The sequence below is a fragment of the Camellia sinensis genome, chromosome 11 (assembly GCF_055761805.1).
Source record: "Camellia sinensis isolate YWXY chromosome 11, ASM5576180v1, whole genome shotgun sequence".
Lineage (NCBI taxonomy): Eukaryota > Viridiplantae > Streptophyta > Magnoliopsida > Ericales > Theaceae > Camellia > Camellia sinensis.
The window spans coordinates 172,817,791-172,842,533 of record NC_138971.1 but is presented as its reverse complement, the minus strand read 5'-3'; the positions used below and the strand labels follow the sequence as shown (position 1 = coordinate 172,842,533).

At 34.9% G+C, this 24,743-nt stretch overlaps 1 long non-coding RNA gene across 1 annotated transcript; it reads left to right on the top strand.

The window, feature by feature from the left end:
• The first annotated feature begins 2,581 nt into the window (after positions 1-2,581).
• On the top strand, positions 2,582-3,588 carry LOC114295031 (uncharacterized). The gene is made up of 2 exons (XR_014344989.1): positions 2,582-2,646; positions 3,112-3,588. It is a non-coding gene; the product is annotated as an uncharacterized LOC114295031 (long non-coding RNA).
• The last annotated feature ends 21,155 nt before the right edge of the window (positions 3,589-24,743 follow it).

Below are 24,743 nucleotides of genomic sequence, written 5' to 3'. Positions count from 1 at the left end.
AGTTCTTATAAACCAATCAAATATAACAATCAATTAAAAATACAATAATAGACATAAATACAAAAAAATAAATAAAATAAAAATAAATAAAAATTTAGAACAATTGTTTGGCCTTCTTCTACCAGACGATAGCTTTGAGAGCATTTCCAATTTGCTAGACATTTCTGGTCAACATCTCCACGTTAGCAAAGAACCCTTCTTGCCTATACGGCATCAACAACCGCCTCCTCCGATCTCTCTCTTGCGCCACCCTCTCTCCTCATCTGGCCACCGTCGGCTTCACTCTTCCGGAGACGCAGTAGGTTCTTGTCGGAACTCCGACGAGCTCATCTCTGCCGAAAATAGGGAAAATGGGCCTGATCTCATCGGCAAAGGTAGGGTACTCAGAATCATCATCTTCATCTTCATCTTCATCTTCATCTTCGTTGCTCTTCCTTTCTTCTTCTTCTTAGACCCCTGGCATCTGATCAATCTGATCAATCTCAGTGTCGTGCTTTTTGCTTCTTAGCCGTTCTTCCAAATTACTATTCTAGTTCCGTAGAGAGTCCACCTCCCATTCCAGCTCCTTCACCTGTACCAGAATACCTTGTTTCTTTTGGAGCATCTTCCTATTTTTTTCTGACTCCTCTGCGATTGTTTCTTCCAATTCTCTGACCCTGTTCTTTGCACCCTGAAACGCATTCAGAATTTCATGAACACGGCTCTCAAAGTACCCGTAGTCTTCCTCAATTGTGCTGTGATTCTCCATTAGCAACTTCACTTCATCTCCTTTCTGGGTACGGAGAGAATCCAGCTCAAGTTCGAAACCCCTCATTCGAGCTGATGTTTCACTTTTATGGGTCTCATGCATCTCGGTGTGACTCGCAAGTTCCCTTTCTCTCTCACCCAATTTCTCCCTCATCTGGCTACATTCGGTGACAAGTTCTTGTAAAAGCTTTGAATTCTCACCATTCAACGTTTCAGCTTCCATCTTTAAATCACTGATCATCTTCTCTGCTTCCTTCTCTTCAATAGTTTCTGTCAACTCCTTTTCCAAGTCAGCCACTTGAAGTTCTTGCTTAATGTCATCTGTCACCTTCTGAAACTCATTTTGCAATTCTCCATTTTTACTGCCCTTTTCCTTTGAAGAATAAGTTGAATTCGAGTCCAAGCCGGAGGAAGAAAAAGAAGAAAAATAATCTGTATTCCCATCTTTTTCATCCTCAACTAATGTCTTCTCCACCGACTTTCCGCCGCAGCTGCCAAAAATGGATCAAAGAAACCGAGAAAATTTTGAGGGTTTTTTAACAATGGATTGCGGTGGTTGTTGAGAAAAAACAACTTGCTGATCCATTGTAATTCTTGGGAAAAAGGACAGAAGACAGAGGTGTAATTCTTGGGAAACAAGACAGAAGGAAGACAGAGATGCAGAGATTGGGGTAGAGATGTAAGGAGTGGCTTTTATGGTGAAAGGTAGTTCATTTTTTTCCATATTCTTGCTTTGGTAGGTTCTTTTTTCCATATAAAATTGGGGTATCAAATGGAAAGTATTGACATTTCCATTCCACATTTCCTTAACTCTCTCTCTCTCTCTGAGTGTGTATGTACGTGTGTGTGTGGGAGATGAAATGTTTCATGATCAACATTTCTTAAATTGCAAAGTAAGCTGAGTAGCTAACATTTTTTGGAGGTAATGGGAGATGAAAATTTCGTTGTAGTCATCCTATTGTGTTATTCGTGAATGTCACTACTCTGACATTGTTTTAGAATGTATTTTTGAATGTTGGTCGGTTGTAAATCTCGATTCAAAAATTGACTTTGAGAAGTGACCAGCAAGTTTGCAAATATTTTTTTCAAACAGTAAAATTCGATCGATGGGTCATAATGGCCCTGTTTGGTTCGGCTTCTTGCAAGTTAAAATCTAATAACCAAAAGCAAAAGTTAAAAGTGCATCTTCCTCAGCATTCCAGTAATTAGTATTTTAAGCTATTTTTTTTATAAGCTATAATTGGAAGCAACACTAAACACTCTGGCACGCAATTCCAAAATAAAAGAAGCTATCAGCAGAGCTTTATACACTGCATTGAACAAGGCCAATAAAGTGCGTATGCGCGTAACGTGTTCTACTCTTCAAGTGTATCTATATGTATGTATATATGTGAATGCTAATTGTATCGTAGTGTGATCCTTCTTAGTAATATAGAATGATATCTCTATACTTTTGTAGTTTTGATCAAATTGTTTAGTTTGGTCACTTATTGTTCACCGTCGAGGGTTTTTTTTCTTTGTTATTTTTCAGAAAGCTTTTTTTTGACTAACTTTAGTGGTCCATTTGTATCAAAGGATGGATTTGATGTTTGGGTACGAGGTATTTTCTGTCATTAGTCTGGGTACAGGGTATTTTCTCTCATTAGCTTGCTATTCAGCAGTGTTTACTGTCATCTTTCAATATGGATTTTGTCAGAGTTAGTTTTTCAATTGATAACTTCTCATTATTGTGTATTTGGTTTATAATATACATGTCTTGGAATCAATTTTCAGATGTGTTGTCATGATAAGTGCCATTTTACTAATCTTATGCTTACACGTGATTAATTTACAGAATCGTGCACAAGGGGTTGCTGGGCTTGTCTTTGGAAATGAGAATTCTGCCTCAAGTGAAGATAGGTAAATTGTTGATTTATGTTCATAATAACTATTGCTATAGTGGTGGATTTTGTTTTGTTGATGACTCAAATATTTATGCAATGCACACCACATAATGCACTTGCTGGAATTCAATTAACAGTAAAGCCATGTAGTAAAAGATTTGTTTAATTTCATAAAATTTGTAATGTCACTTGTTGGTGGTATTGCTCCATCCCAGCCTCAACTAAAGACTCAGTGATGAAGCAGTGAATCTCTCACCTGTGGTTTAATTATTTTTCATCATCACCTTGATTCGTTTTGGAGTTTTACATATGGTTATCATGTGTTGATCCAACTTCTTGTGAACCGTTACTTGGTTTTATTGAAGAAGTTGGACCATTTGTTCATTTACTCATCAGTGTATTGTTATTTCTTTCTATACATAATACATATTTGCCAAATTTGGATGTTGTAACTAATCTGCATCATGTCTTATTTCAATAGTTATGTTGAACGCTTGTTCAACCGTATAAGTAATGGTGTGCTGGCAGAAGACAGGAGGACTGTTATTATTGAACTTCAATTTGTTGTAGCAGAAAGTCGTGCTGCCTAGCTAGCTTTTGGGGCAATGGGTTTGTACTTCTCTTTTGTTGGATAGAGTGGCATTATTTGGAGCATGCTTATCATGTATAATACAATTCATTAAATTCTGTTGCAGGCTTTCCAGTACTTGTAAGTGTCTTGAAGGAAGAGCGTGATGATGTTGAAATGGTTTGAAAGCTTCCATCCATTCTTTATTGATTTCAGTGTCTTTTTTATATTTTGATTTCGTACTTACTTTGAGAAATAACATTTTCTTTGCCTTGAACAAATGGTGGTTACTAGTGACATTATTAGAGAAACTTGTAAATAAATTTTAAGGTAAGTGGACCAATAAAACTAAGCGTTGTGTCCTGAAAAATAACTTGCTAGTTCTTATCAGATAATGTTGCAGATGGAAAATGTTTAGTCTCTTCCACATTTCCTCTTATGCGTATGATCTTTTTTTTTTTTTTATAAAAAAAGTTCCCCATACTTCCTGCCCTCATTTTACTGTACAATAATAAAATTAGTGTTTTCATGGTTTGGATGCTTGAAGGTTCGTGGTGCTCTAGAAACTCTTGTGAGTGCCTTGACTCCAATTGATAAGGCAAAAGCTCTGAAGAATGAGGTTCAACCAACTTTGATGAACACTAATTTGCTTTCTAGAGAAGCAAAAAGCATTTCTCTTCTTCTAAGTTTGTTGGTGAGAGTTCCCACTTGGAACAATTCATTTATTGAATTTACTTGGATTATGCATATTTTTGTACAATATATCGACTTGTACCTTGGCAGTCGAAGGAGGATTTCTACATTCGCTATTACACACTGCAACTATTGACAGTTCTTCTTACGAATTCTCCAAAAATATATTGTTTTTGTGGCTGCTTTCTTTATGTTATATTTTATTTTTGGATTTACTAGATTGTGCTGGGGAAAAATATATTGCTACGTTTCTCCTCAGGTTACAGGAAGCCATTCTGACTATTCCTCGCGGAAGAACTCGGCTTATGGACATGCTAATGGATCGTGAGGTGCGAAAATGGTTGACTGCTTGCTTTATTTAATTTTCATGATTTCAGTTTAATTTTATTTTTCTAAACGATTGTAATAGCCTACTTCTTAAGAAATTAGATAGACATGCATGATAAATTGAAACTTTTAGGAGCTTTGTGAATCTCTCTTCTTCTTTTTTTTGGTACATTGGAATGGAAAAGAATCTCCCTTTCAAATTCTCTAATACTGAGTTTTTCTCTTGTTTGTGAAATATGTTTATAATTGGAATTTTTTGTTTGGGGACTTTTCTTAATCGAACTTTCTAGGAAGGAAAAAGCACAATCTTTTGGCTGTTTGTGTTGTTCCTGATATTATTGGATCCTAAAAAATGTGTCTTACAGGTTATACGAAATGAGGCCCTGTTACTTCTCACTTACTACTCGTGAGGCTGAGGTGAATTTTTCACCTCCCATTGTCATTTTTCTTTATTTTCTTTCTTATTAAAAAATAAAATCAACTCATGATTTTGTTTTCCTACTAATAACTGGTTGAAATATGCTTCGTAATTGTAGGAAATTCAAAACATTCTAGTCTTTGAAGGTGCTTTTGAGAAGATTTTTAGTATTATTAAAGAGGAAGGGTGTTCGGAAGGTGGTGTTGTTCAGGTGATTTACTGAATTGATTCATTTACATGTGTTATGTTAGTTCTGTCGTCAGTCATAACTTTTTGCTGATAAGCCATTTGTTAATGCATGGCCTTTTGTTAGATGCAATATGCAATTTATGCACTATCTTGTGTCATGTACATTTTATTGTGTCATTGTCATTTTATTTTTTTAGCAATCTAAGTGCAATTCAAGTTCAAGGTGCTTGTTGTTTAAGATTGCTTTGTGTGAACTCAAGTGCCTCTACATAGTGGATTACTTGTTTTACTTACCATGATTTGTTGGGAACTTTGCATATTTGAAAAATTGTATTCAACATTAAATCTGGAAAACATTTATGTAAATGTTCTGGTATTCTACAACAAATAATTAGATTGTGGATTTCTTTTTCTGATAAACAAATAATTAGATCGTGGATTTCTTTTTCCTCTTTCATTTTATCAGTAAGTCCTATAACATTTATTTTAAATTCTCTCATTTACTACATGCTTTGTCTAGATGGCTTGTTTCCTAATAAATTCTTGTGTGAACCATCTAGTCTTTTTCGTGACACCTAAGATGATAAATACTTTAATAGTATATAAAAATATGCTATCAATCAGTACTTTGATGTCATATGTATTATACTACTAGTCAAAAGACTTGTTTTGGAAAACAATTCTTTAGCTTTGGCGATAGCCATGGCCAATTATTAATGCCATTGGTAATACGATAAACCAAGACTATAGGTTCTATCGCAGGATTAGGAACTTTGAAGTGGAGATTGCACTTAAGAAGATGAAATCAAATAAGGGTTTAGGACCCGATGATATCCCTATTGAAGCTTGGAAGTGTTTGGGTAAAAAGGGAGTTGCTTGGTTGACTAGGTTGTTTAGCAAAATTTTGTTGACTAGGAACATGCCAGATGAGTAGAGGAAAAGTATTTTAGTGCCAATCTATAAGAATAAAGGTGATGTCCAGAATTGTAATAACTATAGAGGAATCAAGCTAATGTGTCATATAATGAAAGTGTGGGAGAGGGTGATGGAACGCCGATTGCGAGACATAACAAAGGTGTCAGAGAATCAATTTGGGTTTATGCCTGGTAGGTCAACAATGGAAGCGATCTATCTTTTGAGGAGAGTAATAGAAAAGTATAAAGAAAAGAAAAGAGACATTCATATAGTATTTATCGACCTTGAGAAAGCATATGACAGAGTGCCCCGAGATATAATATGGTGGGTGTTAGAGAAAAAAAGGGTGACAAAAGGCTACATTGACGTGATTAGGGACAAATATGAAGGGGTGGTGACCACTATTAGATCGCCAGCTGGAGAGACAAATGAATTTCCTATCACTGTAGGGTTATACCAAGGATCTACCTTAAGTCCTTATCTTTTTGCTTTAGTTATGGACGAGTTGACGATAAATATTCAGGATGACGTGCCATAGTGTATGCTTTTTGCAGACGATATTGTATTAGTGGACGAGACTAGAGGAGAAAAGCTCTTGAATCTAAAGGATTCCGGATAAGAAGAACTAAGATAGAGTACATGGAATGTAAATTTAGTAACAGTAACAATGAAAGCAGAGGAGAAGTGAAGATTGAGAACCAAGAACTGCCTAAGAGTGAACATTTTCGTTATTTAGGGTCGATTATCACAACAGCGGGAGAGATTGATGCAGATGTGGCCCATAGGATTAAGGCGGGATGGTGTAAGTGGAGAAGTGCATCTGGGGTATTGTGCGATAAACGAATACCCACTAGACTAAAAGGTAAGTTTTATAGAACGGCTATTAGACCAGCTATGTTGTATAAGACGGAGTGTTGGGCAACCAAGAAACAATATGTAGATAAGATGAGTGTAACTGAGATGAGGATGCTAAGGTGGATGTGTGGTAAGACTAGACAAGACAAGATTAGGAATGAGTGTATTCGGGAATGGGTAGGAGTAGCACCGATAGAACATAAGTTGAGAGAGAATTGTTTTAGATAGTTTGGTCATATTTAACGGAGACCAGCAGAGGCAGTAGTGAAGAGATGCGATGCTGTAATAGTAGATGGAAGTGTTAGGGGACGGGGTAGGCCTAGATTAACGTTGACTAGCGTTATAAATAGAGATATGAATCTACTTAATTTGACTAATGAAATGGCCTTTGATAGGATCGCGTGGAGAAAAAGGATTCATGTAGCCGACCCCATTTGATGGGACTTAAGGCTTGGTTTGGTTTGGTAATTTCTCTGACATGGCTGTCATTGAACAGGACTTTCTTGAATTGTTGAACAATCTCATTCGTAACAATGCGTCTAATCATGTTTGTAGGCCTTTTGTTATTATTTTTGTTTTGACGCATACGCATTCCTTCATTACTACTAACCATGGTCTAGGTGTGGTGTAGGTATTACTAAGGAAGACTATGGGCTTTGACCCTTTGATATCAATTTTGAAGCTTAGAGGAAGCAGCTACAGTTTCACCCAACAGAAGGTTAGACACTCAGATTTTTAGAACTTTGTTCACTTCTTGTAGTTTAAACTGTCATGTATATGCGTAGACAAACATACACATGTATATGTTATCACTGAAATCTTACTGGTCATTTTTTGTTGTCTTTGAACCAATATGATGCCAGTAGACGATAAACCTTCTTAGTGCTTTAGAGACCATCGGTTTGCTAATAATGGGAGGTCCAGAAATTGACACTGGAAAAGACGCCAATAGGCTGACCAATAAAACAGTCTTGGTTTAGGCTTGTTTCAAAATAAGTTATCTACTATAATGAATACCTGAAAAACCTTATAATTTTGTAAGATTTCTCTCACTGGTCTATGTATATTATTGGTTGTAGAAAAAAGTTTTCAACCATCTTTTAATGCTAGGAGTATAAAGCCAATGGGCTCCTGTTCCTGTGCGGTGTACTGTAAGATAACATTCTTTTTCTTCGTGTGTGTGTGGGTGTGTGTGTTTTAAAGAATACCCTTATAATGAGATATCATAAGGAACACCCTCTTGGATGCTAGGTTACTTAAATTACTTGTACGCTTACTGGTGATTCAGATTGTGCAATCTGAGTTGTGTCACTCATTTCAAAGAATGTTAAAAGCTGGTAATTATTACATCTCCATTTCTTGTTCTATAATATTTAATGGAAAGCGAGAGTACAATTGATAGACCATTAGTAAATACAAAGTCCCTTCTGAAGATGTGTTTCACCATATACTCTTTTTCCTGGTTGAGGGAAAACAAACATGGACTTGGATATAGCTTGTGCCATTCCAATAGAGTATTGCAAGTGAGTCTATCCCGTTAAATGACACTGTGTAAAGCTGTAAAGTAAATGGTACATCTATGAAATACCCATCATGTATGACAATGATTGATGTTCCTAGGAATTTTGCTTTGATAAATAGCTAAAAAAATGACAGTCTTCTCTTATGGTGAACTTTTAGGCACTTATTTGCAAGAATAGCCTACTGTGGGTGATGTATCTACTCTAAAATAACGATTCCACAGTTAAGAGCATCAATCGAGTTGGAATTGCATTTCCATCAAGATAGAATTGAGGTTCCAATTGTGATGGGCCCATTCTCAAGCATATGAATCCGAAAGATACAAATGAAAATCAATGCAAAAAAAAATAAATAAATAATACCAAAGCAAAGCCACCGGGGCAATTGAGATGGGACCGTTCTCAAATACCTACATGGTGCTAGTTTCCTATGTCAGTGCTCTTTAGAGTAAGTTGTATAACTAGGAACTTTCCATTTCTTTTAAAGAAAATAAATAAATAAATAAAATACTGGCAAAGTATATCAATAAATATATACCCTCATCTACGTAGTTGGGCTCAGGATTTTTTTTTTTTTTTTGACTAGAAAATGCTATTTCCTGCTTATTACTAAATGGCTTATTTAAGGCGTATAAGTCTAGCAATAACTAATAAAGTAATTAAGTGTTAACAATAACTAATAAAGTAGTGTTTTACTAACTTTCATGCATTTTTTCTCAGAATAGAGATCTACTAATGAACTTTATGTTAAAATTATTGCATGAAATAAAACGTATGATCATTAATAACCATTTACTTATATACCAACAAAAAGAAACTTCCTGGTGCATCACCAACTTTAAAAAGGTGTAGAGTCTGTATAAAGAATTTCCAGGACTTCTAACATGCACAGAAGCTTTTTATTTATATCAGGTAATAGCTTTGAGAGCATTTCCAATTTCTTTTTCTCTTTTTTGTTCAACTTATATCTTATGGTGATTTCTTGTTAAATTTGCACAATATGGTAATTTTTTATGATTGCTATTTGCATTGTAAAAGATTTTGAGAATTTGCCTATGTTGGAAGGTTATTTATGTTTATAACCAACACATGGAAAATATAAAAACATAAAAAGGAAAAAATAATTGAAAAGAAAAGAAAAATAACAAGAGGAGGTGATTTTGGTTTCATATGTACTCACAAAAGTGTATAGATATTTTTTTTCCCTCAACAAGTGGATGCAACATATTACCTTGTGTGATTTATCGTTTCTTTGATATGATTCTTGGGATCCTGATTCGATGCACACTCTATAATCAACTGTTTTCTCTCTCTGAAGACGCAGTTACAGAGAGATGATTAGAGACATTGAAAAGGTAGATACTCGACCATCAATTTTTAGAAAATATACGTGTATGTGGAAGAAAAAATATTAAATATTTTTTAATTTCAAAAGAAATCTACAAAATTGTTTTGGCAACACAGCCATGTTTCTGTAGTAATCAACTTCATTTCCCAAACAATCTCAGCACAAGTGGCATCACTCTCTGTTATGTTTTCAGCCTTCTCCATCCCTATGCTCTTCTTCCCTTTTTAAGTCAGGTTGTATCATCTTTATGTTAGGAATTTATACTTTTAGCTTCAATTCCAAAAACCTCCCACAAGTCAAAGAATTTGTTTGTAGTCATATTCTTGTCTTCGTACATTTTTTGTGCTCTTGGACACTACATGAGCAAATGTGAACAATTTCATTTTTGGCATGTTCAGTGATTGATTAGAAAAGAACCAAAAGAAAAAGGGGAAGAAAATTGTCTGACCTGATTAGGAAGTTGACACCAAAGCTAGGTTGATGTATTTTTTGCTGTTTTCTTTCTTCTTCTTCTTCACTCCAGATTTTTTTTTTTTTTTTTTTTTTTTGCAGTTTTATTTTCCCTTTTCCCATCTACTTTTATATTCCATGGGAAGAAGTGAAGACATGATATCTCCAAAATCTGAAAAAGCATGTCCAAAATCAGAAAAAAGCATCTCCACCTAAACAGGTTATGTTTTCCTGATATGTTTTTGTTGTGGGATTATATGTCTTTATCAACAACAAATGTATGATTTTTCTCCTTTTTGTTAAATACATGTACAAATAGTTTCTGAATTATGATTGCAATAAGCAAGCAGTACTACTATTTATGTACAATTTAATCCAACATACATACATGCATGTGTGCTTGCATGAAAGAGAGAGGTCTGTTGCATTGTTTCTTTGGCAGATTAACTCTTGGAGTTCAAGATCTGAAATTGGACCAGACAAACATTCATCTCTCCCGACTGGGCAACTATTCAGGTTATTCCCTTTATGGAGCATCTTCCTTTCTTGCACGGCAATTACTTTAGTTAGACTTTAGGTTCAAAAAATTTTGTTTTTGCCAATTTTATTAATTCACTAGCAATTTAACAATTTGATTCACTTTCAGGCATATTATGGGCCCGGAGTACCCATACCATCATCATATTTGAACTTTGCAGTCATGGGTTGTCATGTTCCTCATCCTCATGTGTGGGCACCGCCACAGGTACTCTGGAGTTATCTAAGTTTCTATAGTCATCTTCTGCACATGGCATTTCTGTATGCTTAGCTTGGAGCAGTGTTCCAAATGCAATATTTGTTGAACTCATTCTCTATTTGACATTTAACTATTGCAGCATGTGATGCCACCTTATGGGGTGCCTTACTCTGCCATCTATTCTCCTGGAGTTGTTTATGCTCATCCTAAAGTTCCTATTGTAAGTCATGCTTTTTCTTTAGAACTTCGGTTCCCCACTTACAAACTTCTGTTTGTGGATTGTTTTAAATCTGAGTGAATTGTAAACACGAAATAGTTCCAGAGTACCTTCTCTACTTAAGAGAAGCAAGAAACTTATACTAATCAAAATTCATCAACAACTATGATTGGTGCTACTTAGTTTCGTATGATTGTTGAAATTTTTGTACTTTTCAAACTATTAGTGCGATGACACTTACATCACCACATTGCATCCCTCTTCCTCTTGTTGATATGGGAAACAGTTCCTCCAGTCAGATTCATCCTTTAAAGTAGCCTGTTCTGTTGCATAAATTTTTTACTTCATGCTTGCAATATTCCCAATATCCCATTACTCTGTCCATAAAATCTTTAGAGGTGAAATCTGCACAACATTCTCGTTGCTTAGAAGTGTGATAATTTATGAATTTTTTGGGCTAGGATGATTAACTTGAAGCAGCAGTTTCCTCTACAACCATAAAGTCTTACTTCGGCGACTGTCATGCAGGTTGCAACTCCTGTGAGTGCACAAATGCTTTCTACTTCATCAGACAACATGGATCAAGGCTCAACAAAGAAGTTGAAAAGATTGGATGGAGTTGCTATGCAAGTAGTCAATGACAATGCTGAGGTTGATGGTGAAGGATCAGCCCATGGAGCATCACAGAGGTCTGTTAAACTAATGTTGTTTTTCTATTTGCTTAATTATTTCCTGGGAGCAAACTAGGTGAGGCAGATAAGTTAGCTTCACTACAGGAAAAATTGGTTTAGGCAACGTTTTTTTAACAACATTTTTTTAAACGTCACTTCTATTAATATTTAACGACTTTTTATAAAAATGTTGCATATTCCTTTAATAAAACGACACCGTTTTGAAATAGGAGGCATTTAAAATCGCCTCAAAATGCATTGTGTCTCACGCGCCTATTTTGAGAATACATGTTAAAGCTGTGTAAACCCTTATTTTGAATCCTCACGCCTTCACAATCCTCACGCCTCTCTCTCTCTTGCTCAGCCCCTATTGCTTCATGATATTTCTTTCATGATATCTAGCATTATTGAATATTTAATATGTAGTAGAATACAAGCAAGTTCTTATGGGAAATGTCTAGTATAAAAGAGGAGGACTCCAATTTGTTGGAGAAGTATGGTTTTGGAAGAATACAAAATATTGTTGGAACAATTTTCTGTGTAAATAAAATAACTAGAAATAAATTCAAACACAATAAATAAATAACATACCGGATTTATTTTGTCGAACCAAATACAAATTGCAAGACCAAGTCGAGTGTGTGACACTCTGTCCTTAAGGCAGATTCGTCCCGCTACGGTGCTTACGGTTGAGTGGCGTCTATCTCCCAAGATACAATGATCTTTAAAAACTTGTAATAGCACTCCAACAAATTTTTACGGCGAACCAAACCTTGTGTTCTATACTCTCTTAATATTATTCTAAAACTAATAAATGAAGAATAAATGCAGTAGAACAGAATGGACAGCAAAGAGGCAAAAAAATAGGCTGATATTTTCGAATAGGAAATTCGATTTTTTCCAGATGTTAAGACTGTTGGAATAAGGCTCTATTTATAGGAAAAACCTGTGGTCCGAACAGGTTCCTAAAAAGAATGAACAGATGCCACAGTTTAATTTCAAAACAATTCTGACCGTTGGAAAAACCAAAATTTCAAACAATTGAAAAGTGTCGTTGGTCCAAAGTCAAAACAACTGTTGTGAAATAACATTAAACTATTTTGAATAGTTTAATCATTTTTTTTTTAGGAAACCACAATTTGAATTTAGAATTAAATTAAATTCCCACAATTACAAACTTTAGGAAACCACTTAAGAACCCAAAATTTGAATTTAGAATTAATTAAATTCCCACAATAATTTTTTTTATTGAAAAATTCAAATGAATTTTATCTAAAAAAATTAATGTTAAACCCGAAAACGACGTTAACTTCCCATTCACTCATAAATAGTTTTGACATTCCGTCTTCACTGTATGACTTGCCACGCGGCAAGGAACACTTCACCTCTTCGGATCCATCCCAAAAGACGTTTGGGGCCCACTCAAATTGGGCTAAAAAATATGCCTATATTAAACCATTTCCAACAATCCCCCACATGAATGGAATTTGACGGAGAGAAAATGCAACAACATGATCTAATAAGAGAGTTTAGAAATTGAAAATATTCTGTAAAGGATAGGTAGCTTTTGCCTTTGAACCTTCCCTTGTGAGACACTATCGGATTTACTAGCTAACCAGTGAACATGATGTCTTGAACTGTTCAGCCGTTTGTGTAAATCAAGACAATAGAACTCACACAGTATATCCCCAGACACAGTTTAGTTCTCACTATTGTATTCATTTTGACCCTAAACAGCCTGGTCTTTCATGAGTGCTCTAAAGACTTGTAGCCCTTCACAAATCTTATAGAACCGGCCCAGTTCACACTCACATAAGTGATTCTTATGAAGGGTATCCTGCCATACTCCACTAGGTTTAGCTAGATATAAGAATCATTAAAATTTTACTTAACCTTAAACACTGCAGACGTCACTATTTCATCAAAGAAATGGGTAGGAGTTAGACTCCCTAGTGATCCTTCTGAGTCATTCACAACTCGGTTGTCCCTTTGAACCTAGATCTTGGGATCTCCAGTCAACTAGGTTGGGTTTCCGTTGTGGTAACTCTTATTTAATAGGCTTAAGTCTCATTCCCCTCGATGAATTTTCAACTAACTCTCTTGCTAACCCTTTGGTTAGTGGATCCGCTATGTTGTCTTTAGACTTAACATATTCTATGGAAATAATTCCATTAGAGAGTAGTTGTCTTACGGTGTTATGTCAACGATGAATGTGTCGTGACTTACCGTTATACATATGACTCTGTGCTCTACCTATTGCTGATTGACTATCACAATGTATGCATATAGCAGGCATCGGTTTTGGCCAAATTGGAATATCTTCAAGGAAGTGGCGAAGCAATTCTGCCTCTTCCCCTGCTTTGTCTAAAGCTATGAATTCAAATTCTATAGTAGACCTAGCAATACAAGTCTGTTTGGAAGATTTCTAAGATACAGCCGCCCCACCAAGAGTAAAGACATACACACTAGTGGACTTCGAGTCTCTAGTATCCGATATCCAATTTGCATCACAGTATCCTTCAAGTACTGCTGGATATCTAGTATAGTTAAGGCCAATGTTACGAGTAAATCAGAGATATCTAAGAACCCTTATAATTGCTTTCCAGTGTTCTACTCCCAGATTACTCGTATATCTACTTAATTTACTTACTACATAAGTTATATCTGAGCGAGTGCAGTTCATCAAGTACATTAACCTTCCAATAATTTGGGCATACTCTAATTGAGAAATACTTTCCTGTACATTCTTAGAAAGATACAAATTCACATCTACAGGTGTTCTAGCAAGATGATCATCATCTTTGCTGAACTTGTCAAGTATTTTCTCAATGTAATGAGATTGTGACAAAGCATATCCTTCTGAAGTTTTGGTAATTTTCATACCAAGAATTACATCAACAATGCCCAAGTCCTTCATGTCAAAATGTTTATTCAACATTTTCTTGGTAGTTTTAATCATATCATTATTACTACCTATGATGAGCATATCATCTACATGAAGACATACAACGACATAACCTTTGTCTGTGTTTTTAATATAAACACATTTGTCACATTCATTAATTTTAAATCCATTTGACATCATTGCCTTGTCAAATTTCTCATGCCATTGCTTTGGTGCTTCTTTTAAACCATATAATGATTTAACCAATTTACACACTTTCTTTTCTTTCCCTGGAACAGAAAACCCTTCTGGTTGTTCCATGTAAATTTCTTCCTCTAACTCACCATTTAAGAAAGCGATTTTAACATCCATTTGATGAATTTTTAGATTATATAGAGATGCAATGGCAATTAGCATTCTAATGGATGTTATTCTAGTAACCGGTGAGTATGTGTCAAAGTAATCAAGACCTTCTTTCTGTCTAAAACCTTTTACCACAAGTCTTGCCTTGTATTTGTCAATTGATCCATCCGCTTTCAATTTTCTTTTGAAAATCCACTTGTACCCAAGAGGTTTACAACCTGGTGGCAAATCCACCAATTCCCAAGTGTGATTTTGCAAGATAGATTCAACTTCACTGTTGACAGCTTCTTTCCATAAAGGAGCTTCAGGACTGGACATAGCCTCTTTAAAAGTTAAAGGCTCATTTTCTAACAAATATGTTAGGAAATCTGGACCAAAAGATTTTGAGGTTCTAGCACGTTTACTATGCCTAGGTTCCACTTCCTCTAACTCTTGCTCTTGTTCTTGATCATGATTAGTAATAGCATCATGGGATCTTTTATTGTTACTAGTCTCTTGTCCAGTCTTATTTGGAAATACATGTTCAAAGAATGATGCATTCCTTGACTCAATAATAGTATTTACATGCATTTCGGTATGTTCTGATTTATGAATCAAAAATCGATATGCACTACTATTCTTTGCATAACCAATGAAAATGCAATCAATGGTTTTAGGACCTATCTTAGTCTTTTTAGGACTAGGAATAGCCACTTTAGCCAAACACCCCCACACTTTTAAGTATTTGTAGGATGGTACTCTTCTATGCCACAATTCATAAGGTGTTTGATTCACTTTCTTTCGAGGTACTTTATTAAGTATATAATTAGCAGAAAGTATTGTTTCTCCCCACAAGTTCTGAGGTAATCTAAAACTTATTAACATGGCATTCATCATTTCTTTTAAAGACCTATTTTTCCTTTCAGCAATTCCATTTTGCTGAGGTGAGTAAGGAGCGGTGGTTTGATGAATTATTCCATGTTCTTTACAAAATTCACCAAAAGGTGATTCATATTCACCACCTCTATCACTTCTAATTTTCTTGATTTTCTTACCAAGTTGATTTTCAACTTCATTCTTATATTGAATGAAAGTTTCCAAAACTTCATCCTTGGTTTGAATTAAATAAACATAACTATATCTAGTATAGTCATCTATAAAGTGATAACATACTTTTTCCCACCTCTAGTTTGAATTGATTTACAATCACATATGTCACTATGAATTAGTTCAAGTGGTTCCGTACTTCTTTTAATTGAATAAAAATGAGTTTTTGATAATTTTGCCTAAACACAAATTTCACATTTATGATTTGAATCAATTGCAAATTTAGGTAAACATTCCATATTAATTAATCTACGCAAAGATCCATAATTAACATGTCCTAGTCTACCATGCCATAAATTTGAAGACTCAAGCAAGTAAGAAGAAGATGTATTATTATTAATAACTGAGGGTACAACGGTCATTACATTTAACTTGAAAGGCCATCAGACATGTAACCTTTTCCAACATACATCCCATTCTTAGTAAGTACAAATTTATCACTCTCAAATACTAGCCTAAACCCATTCTTGCGAATGTCCGGTACATGCAGCACATTGTTGAGAGTGAGTTCCTTTCCAGATGTCATCTTGAGTACAATCTTTCCTTGTCCTTCAACTTTGGAAGTTGAAGAGTTGCCCATAAAAAGTAGTGAAATGTGTCTAGACTTACCGTTATACATATGACTCTGTGCTCTACCTATTACTGATTGACTATCGCAATGTATGCATATAGCAGGCACCGGTTTTGGTCATATTGGAATATCTTCAAGGAAGTGGCGCAGCCATTCTGTCTCTTCCCCTGCTTTGTCTAAAGTTATGAATTCAGATTCCATAGTAGACCTAGCAATGCAAGTCTGTTTGGAGGATTTCCAAGATACAGCCGCCCCACCAAGAGTAAAGACATACCCACTGGTGGACTTCAAGTCTCTAGTATCCAATATCCAATTTGCATCACAGTATCCTTCAAGTACTGTTGGATATCTAGTATAATTCAGCCCAATGTTACGAGTGAATCGGAGATATCTCAGAACCCTTATAATTGCTTTCCAGTGTTCTACTCCCGGGTTACTCGTATATCTACTTAATTTACTTACTGCATAAGCTGTATCTGGGCGAGTGCAATTCATCAAGTACATTAAGCTTCCAATAATTTGGGAATACTTTACTAGAAATTATTTTCTGAGTTTTCTTTACTTAAAATTCTGTTTTAGTATTTTAATTATTGAAGTGCTACAAAAATTAATTTTCTGTGTGGAATTAATTTGGTTAAGTAAAATTTTATTTTATTTCCAAATTAATTGAAAAAATAAAAGTTATATTCTTATTTCTTTTATTTTACAGAATTTAATTTCCTATGTGGAATTAATTTGGTTGAATAAAATTTTATTTTATTTCTAAATTAATTGGAAAATAAAAGTTACATTCTTGTTTTTTTTTTTTTTTTTTTACAGAATTTAATTCTGTGCATTTGGTTTAATTTTCTGTGTAGTGTAAATTCTAATTCTAATTTTGTTTTATAAATTAGAATTGATGGCTACTGAAACAAATGTCCAAACAAGTACTACTGTGGTGGCTGCAATTACACCAACCCCCTCTCTTGTGATGACAGTACCAATAAATCATGGAGAGAAGCCAGAGAAGTTCTCAGGAACTGACTTTAAAAGATGGCAATAGAAAATGTTGTTCTATCTTACAACTCTGAGCCTGGCTCGTTTCCTCCGTGAAGATGCTCCTATCCTGAAAAATGATGAAACCAACCGGCAAGTGGTTGCTGCGATTGATGCTTGGAAACCTGCCGATTTCCTTTGCCGAAATTACATCTTAAACGGACATGACAACACATTATACAACGTTTACAGTCCAATCAAGACAGCAAAGGAACTTTGGGAATCGTTAGAGAAAAAGTACAAAACGGAAGATGCCGGCTCAAAAAAATTTGTGGTTGGTAGATTCTTGGATTTTGTAATGGCTGATTCAAAAACTGTGATTAGCCAAGCTCAAGATTTCCAACTCATTCTGCATGACATTCACGCAGAAGGCATGTCTCTCAGTGAATCCTTCCAAGTTGCAGCCTTAATTGAAAAATTACCAAAAGGCTGGAAGGAATTCAAGAACTACCTCAAACACAAGCGCAAAAAAATTTCTATGGAAGAATTAATTGTGCATTTAAGGATTGAGTAGGACAACCGCAATTCTGAAAAGCGGGTTGGTAAGCATCCTATGGAGTCTAAGGCAAATGTGCTGGAACATGTTTCAAAAACCAAGAAACGAAAGTCTTCTGGAGAAAGTTCATCACAAGGCTCTAAAGGGGGGATAATAAAAAGTACAAGTTTAATGGCAAATGTTACATCTGTGACAAAGAAGGACATCGGGCCAAAGATTGCCGTAGCAAAGGCAAAAGCAAAAGAAGAACAAGCAAGAAGTCTGCTCAAGCCAATATGACCGAAGTGGACAATATTTCTAATGGTGTCGATGACATCAATCTTTCTGCAGTTGTTTCCGAGGCAAATCTTGTCGGAAATCCTAAAGAATAGTGGGTGGACACTGGTGCTACTCGCCATATTTGTGCCGACAAAAAGATGTTCACATCTTATTCTTCAGTGGCCAATGGTAAACAACTTTTTATGGGCAACTCCTCAACTTCCAAAGTTGAAGGACGAGGAAAGATTGCACTCAAGATGACATCTGGAAAGGAACTCATTTTCAACAATGTGCTGCATGTACCGGACATTCGCAAGAATCTTGTTTCCGGATCTTTGTTGAGTAAGAATGGGTTTAGGCTAGTATTTGAGAGTGATAAATTTGTACTTACTAAGAATGGGATGTATGTAGGAAAATGTTACATGTCTGATGGCCTTTTCAAGTTAAATGTAATGACCGTTGTACCTTCAGTTATTAATAATAATACATCTTCTTCTTACTTGCTTGAGTCTTCAAATTTATGGCATGGTAGACTAGGACATGTTAATTATGGATCTTTGCGTATATTAATTAATATGGAATGTTTACCAAAATTTGACATTGATTCAAATCATAAATGTGAAATTTGTGTTGAGGCATAATTATCTAAAACTCCTTTTCATTCAATTGAAATAAGTACGGAACCACTTGAATTAATTCATAGTGACATTTGTGATTTTAAATCAATTCAAACCAGAGGTGGGAAAAAGTATGTTATCACTTTTATAGATGACTATACTAGATATAGTTATGTTTATTTAATTCGAACCAAGGATGAAGCTTTGGAAACTTTCATTCAATATAAGAATAAAGTTGAAAATCAACTTGGTAAGAAAATCAAGAAACTTAGAAGTGATAGAGGTGGTGAATATGAATCACCTTTTGGTGAATTTTGTAAAGAACATGGAATAATTCATCAAACCACCACTCCTTACTCACCTCAGCAAAATGGAATTGCTGAAAGGAAAAATAGGACTTTAAAAGAAATGATGAATGCCATGTTAATAAGTTCTGGATTACCTTAGAACTTGTGGAGAAAAGCAATACTTTCTGCTAATTATATACTTAATAAAATACCCCGAAAGAAAGTGAATCAAACACCTTATGAATTGTGGCATGGAAGAGTACCATCCTCCAAATACTTAAAAGTGTGGGGGTGTTTGGCTAAAGTGGCTATTCCTAGTCCTAAAAAGACTAAGATAGGTCCTAAGACCATTGATTGCATTTTCATTGGTTATGCCAAGAATAGTAGTGCATATCGGTTTTTGATTTATAAATCAGAACATTCCGAAATGCATGTAAATACTATTATTGAATCAAGGAATGCATCTTTCTTTGAACATGTATTTCCAAATAAGACTGGACAAGAGACTAGTAACAATAAAAGATCTCATAATGCTATTACTAGTAATGATCAAGAACATGATCAAGAGCAAGAGTTAGATCAAAATGAGGAAGATGAACTTAGGCGTAGTAAATGTGCTAGAACCTCAAAAACTTTTGGTCCAGATTTCCTAACATTTTTGTTAGAAAATAAGCCTTTAACTTTTAAAGAGGCTATATCCAGTTCTGAAACTCCTTTATGGAAAGAAGCTGTCAACAGTGAAGTTGAATCCATCTTGCAAAATCACACTTGGGAATTAGTGGACTTGCCACCAGGTTGTAAACCTCTTAGGTACAAGTGGATTTTCAAAAGAAAATTGAAAGCGGATGGATCAATAAACAAATACAAGGCAAGACTTGTAGTCAAAGGTTTTAGACAAAAAGAAGGTCTAGATTACTTTGACGCATACTCACCGGTTACTAGAATAACATTCATTAGAATGCTAATTGCCATTGCATCTCTATACAATCTAGAAATTCATCAAATGGATGTGAAAATTGCTTTCTTAAATGGTGAGTTAAATGAAGAAATTTACATGGAACAATCAAAAGGGTTTTTTGTTCCAGGGAAAGAAAGAAAGTGTGTAAATTGGTTAAATCATTATATGGTTTAAAACAAGCGCCAAAGCAATGGCATGAGAAATTTAACAAGGCAATGATATCAAATGGATTTAAAATTAATGAGTGTGACAAATGTGTTTATATTAAAAACACAGATAAAGGTTATGTCATTGTATGTCTTTATGTAGATGATATGCTCATTATTGGCAGTAATAATGACATGATTAAAACTACCAAGAAAATGTTGAATAAATATTTTGACATGAAGGACATGAGCATTGCTGATGTAATTCTTGGTATGAAAATTACCAAAACATCAGAAGGATATGCTTTGTCACAATCTCATTACATTGAGAAAATACTTGACAAATTCAGTAAAAATGATAATCATCTTGCTAGAACACCTGTAGATGTGAATTTGTATCTTTCTAAGAATGTTCAGGAAAGTATTTCTCAATTAGAGTATGCCCAAATTATTGGAAGTTTAATGTACTTGATGAACTGCACTCGCCTGGATATAGCTTATGCAGTAAGTAAATTAAGTAGATATACGAGTAACCCGGGAGTAGAATACTGGAAAGCAATTATAAGGGTTTTGAGATATCTCCGATTCACTCGTAACATTGGGCTGAATTATACTAGATATCCAGCAGTACTTGAAGGATACTGTGATGCAAATTGGATATCGGATACTAGAGACTCGAAGTCCACCAGTGGGTATGTCTTTACTCTTGGTGGGGCGGCTGTATCTTGGAAATCCTCCAAACAGACTTGCATTGCTAGGTCTACTATGGAATCTGAATTCATAACTTTAGACAAAGCAGGGGAAGAAGCAGAATGGCTACGCCACTTCCTTGAAGATATTCCAATATAGCCAAAATCGGTGCCTGCTATATGCATACATTGCGATAGTCAATCAGTAATAGGTAGAGCACAGAGTCATATGTATAACGGTAAGTCTAAACACATTCGTCATCGACATAATACCGTGAGACAACTACTCTCTAATGGAATTATTTCCATAGAATATGTTAAGTCTAAAAACAACATAGCGGATCCACTAACCAAAGGGTTAGCAAGAGAGTTAGTTGAAAATTCATCGAGGGGAATGGGACTTAAGCCTATTAAATAAGAGTTACCACAATGGCAACCCAACCTAGTTGACTGGAGATCCCAAGATCTAGGTTCAAAGGGACAACTGAGTTGTGAATGACTCAGAAGGATCACCGGGGAGTCTAACGCCTACCCATTTCTTTGATGAAATAGTGATGATTGCAGTGTTTGAGGTTAAGTAAAATTTAATGATTCTTATATCTAGGTAAACCTAGTGGAGTATGGCAGGATACTCTTCATAAGCATCACCTATGTGAGTGTGAACTGGGCCGGTTTTGTGAGATTTGTGAAAGGCTACAATTTTCTAGAGCACTCATGAAAAACCAGGTTGTTCAGGGCCAAAATGAACACAATAATGAGAACTAAACTGTGTTTGGGGATATACTGTGTGAGTTCTATTGTCTTGGTTTACACAAACGGCTGAACAGTTCAAGACATCATGTTTAGTGGTTAGCTAGTAAATCCGATAGTGTCTCACAAGGGAAGGTTCAAAGCCAAAAGCTACCTATCCTTTGCAGAATATTTCCAATTTCTGTACTCTCTGTATTTAGATCATGTTGTTGCATTTTCTCTCCGTCAAATTCCATTCATGTGGGGGATTGTTAGAAAAATGGTATTTTATATGGCTTATTTTGGGCCAACTTTGAGGCCAATTATGAGTGGGCCCCAAACATTGTTTGGGGTGGGTCCGAAGAGGTGAAGACGGAACGTCAAAACCATTTATGAGTGAATGAGAAGTTCACGTCGTTTTTGGGTCTAACATTAATTTTGATTAAAAAACTCATTTGAATTTTTTCAATAAAAATTATTGTGGGAATTTAATTTAATTCTAAATTCAAATTTTGAGTTCCTAAGTGGTTTCCTAAAGTTTGTACCTCTTCTTTTATTTATTAAACTATTCAAATAAATATATATATATATATATATATTCTAATTGTTTAGTATATATATTTACCAAATAGTTTAATAATAAATTTTCCAAACAGGTGGTAGAAAACTATTCCACTAAACGGTTGGTTTTTATTAAACTATTAAAATAGTTTAATAAGTCTAGTCCAACATTTTGAATTTTTGTTCTACAACGGTCAGATTCAATTTTTCAATTAGCACCTGTTCGGGTCTAATTTTTGGCTATATATACAACCATTTTCCAGCAGTTCGGATGAGGAAAAATTAGTCTGTAAATTCAGTTTTCCTGTCCTAAATTCTGCACTTATGCATTATTCTTCATATTAGATTTAGAATAAAATTCAGAGAGTTAGAACACAGGTTTGGTTCGCCGAACAAATTGTTTTGAGTGCTACTATAATTGTGAAGATCATTGTATCCAGGGAGATAGACACCACTCAACCATAAACACCGTAGCGGGGCGAATCTGTCTTAAGAACAGAGTGTCACACACTCGACTTGGTCTTTAATTATTGATTCGGTTCAACAAAATAATTTCTGTAAGTTTATTTTATTTTGTTTGAATTATTTTCAGTTTATTTTATTTACACAGAAGATTGTTCCAACAATCCATTGTCCACTGAAGAATAAGATGTGAACATCTTTTTGTCGGCACAAATATGGCGAGTAGCACCAGTGTCCACACACCATTCTTTAAGATTTCCGACAAGATTTGCCTCGGAAACAACTGCAGAAAGATTGATGTCATCGACACCATTAGAAATATTGTCCACTTCGGTCATATGGGCTTGAGCAGGCTTCTTGCTTGTTCTTCTTTTGCTTTTGCCTTTGCTACGGCAATCTTTGGCCCGATGTCCTTCTTTGTCACAGATGTAACATTTTCCATTAAACTTGTACTTTTTATTATCCCCCCTTTAGAGCCTTGTGATGAATTTTCTCCAGAAGACTTTCGTTTCTTGGTTTTTGAAGCATGTTCCACCACATTTGCCTTAGACTCCATAAGATGGTTACCAGCCCGCTTTTCAGAATTGCGGTTGTCCTCCTCAATCCTTAAACGCATAATTAATTCTTCCATAGAAATTTCTTTGCACTTGTGTTTGAGGTAATTCTTGAATTCCTTCCAGCCTTTTGGTAATTTTTCAATTAAGGCTGCAACTTGGAAGGAATCATTGAGAGACATGCCTTCTGCGTGAATGTCATGCAGAATGAGTTGGAAATCTTGAGCTTGGTTGATCACAGTTTTTGAATCAACCATTACAAAATCCAAGAATCTACCAACCACAAATTTCTTTGAGCCGGCATCTTCCGTTTTGTACTTTTTCTCTAACGATTCCCAAAGTTCCTTTGCTGTCTTGATTGGACTGTAAACGTTGTATAATGTGTTGTCAAGTCCGTTCAAGATGTAATTCCGGCAAAGGAAATCGGCAGGTTTCCAAGCATCAATCGCAGCAACCACTTGCGGGTTGGTTTCATCCTTTTTCAGGATAGGAGCATCTTCACGGAGGAAACGAGCCAGGCTCAGAGTTGTAAGATAGAACAACATTTTCTGTTGCCATCTTTTAAAGTCAGTTCCTGAGAACTTCTCTGGCTTCGCTCCATGATTTATTGGTACTGTCATCACAAGAGAGGGGGTTGGTGCAATTGCAGCCACCACAGTAGTACTTGTTTGGGCATTTGTTTCAGTAGCCATCAATTCTAATTTATAAAACAAAATTATAATTAGAATTTACACTACATAGAAAATTAAACCAAATGCACAGAATTAAATTCTATAAAAATAAAAGAAGCAAGAATGTAACTTTTATTTTCCAATTAATTTGGAAATAAAATAAAATTTTATTCAACCAAATTAATTCCACACAGGAAATTAAATTCTGGAAAATAAAAGAAATAAGAATATAACTTTTATTTTTTCAATTAATTTGGAAATAAAATAAAATTTTACTCAACCAAATTAATTCCACACAAAAAATTAATTTTTGTAGCACTTCAATAATTAAAATACTAAAACAGAATTTTAAGTAAAGAAAACTCAGAAATTAATTTATAAAACCCAAAATTAATTTCTGAAAAAATTTCACAAAAATATATTCTGAATTGTTAATGACACCAGTATCGTACTACTAGTTGTTGTCAAAGAAAATGGACAGTATATTACTACTATCTGTCAAATAGCATATAATCACTATTTGTTTTTCCAACCAGAATATTATTTTGTAAATTCACAGAAAATAATTTTCTTCTGAAATTATTTACGAAGAATGAAAAAGGAAAACAAACAAAAAATTCTGTAAACAGAATAATTCGAATCTGTTTAGAATTAAATTAAATTAAAAGAAGAGGTACAAACTTTAGGAAACCACTTAGGAAATTTGAATTTAGAATTAAATTAAATTCCCACACTAATTTTTATTGAAAAAATTCAAGTGAGTTTTTCAATCAAAATTAAGGTTAAACCCGAAAACGACGTCAACTTTCCATTCACTCATAAATGATTTTGACGTTCCG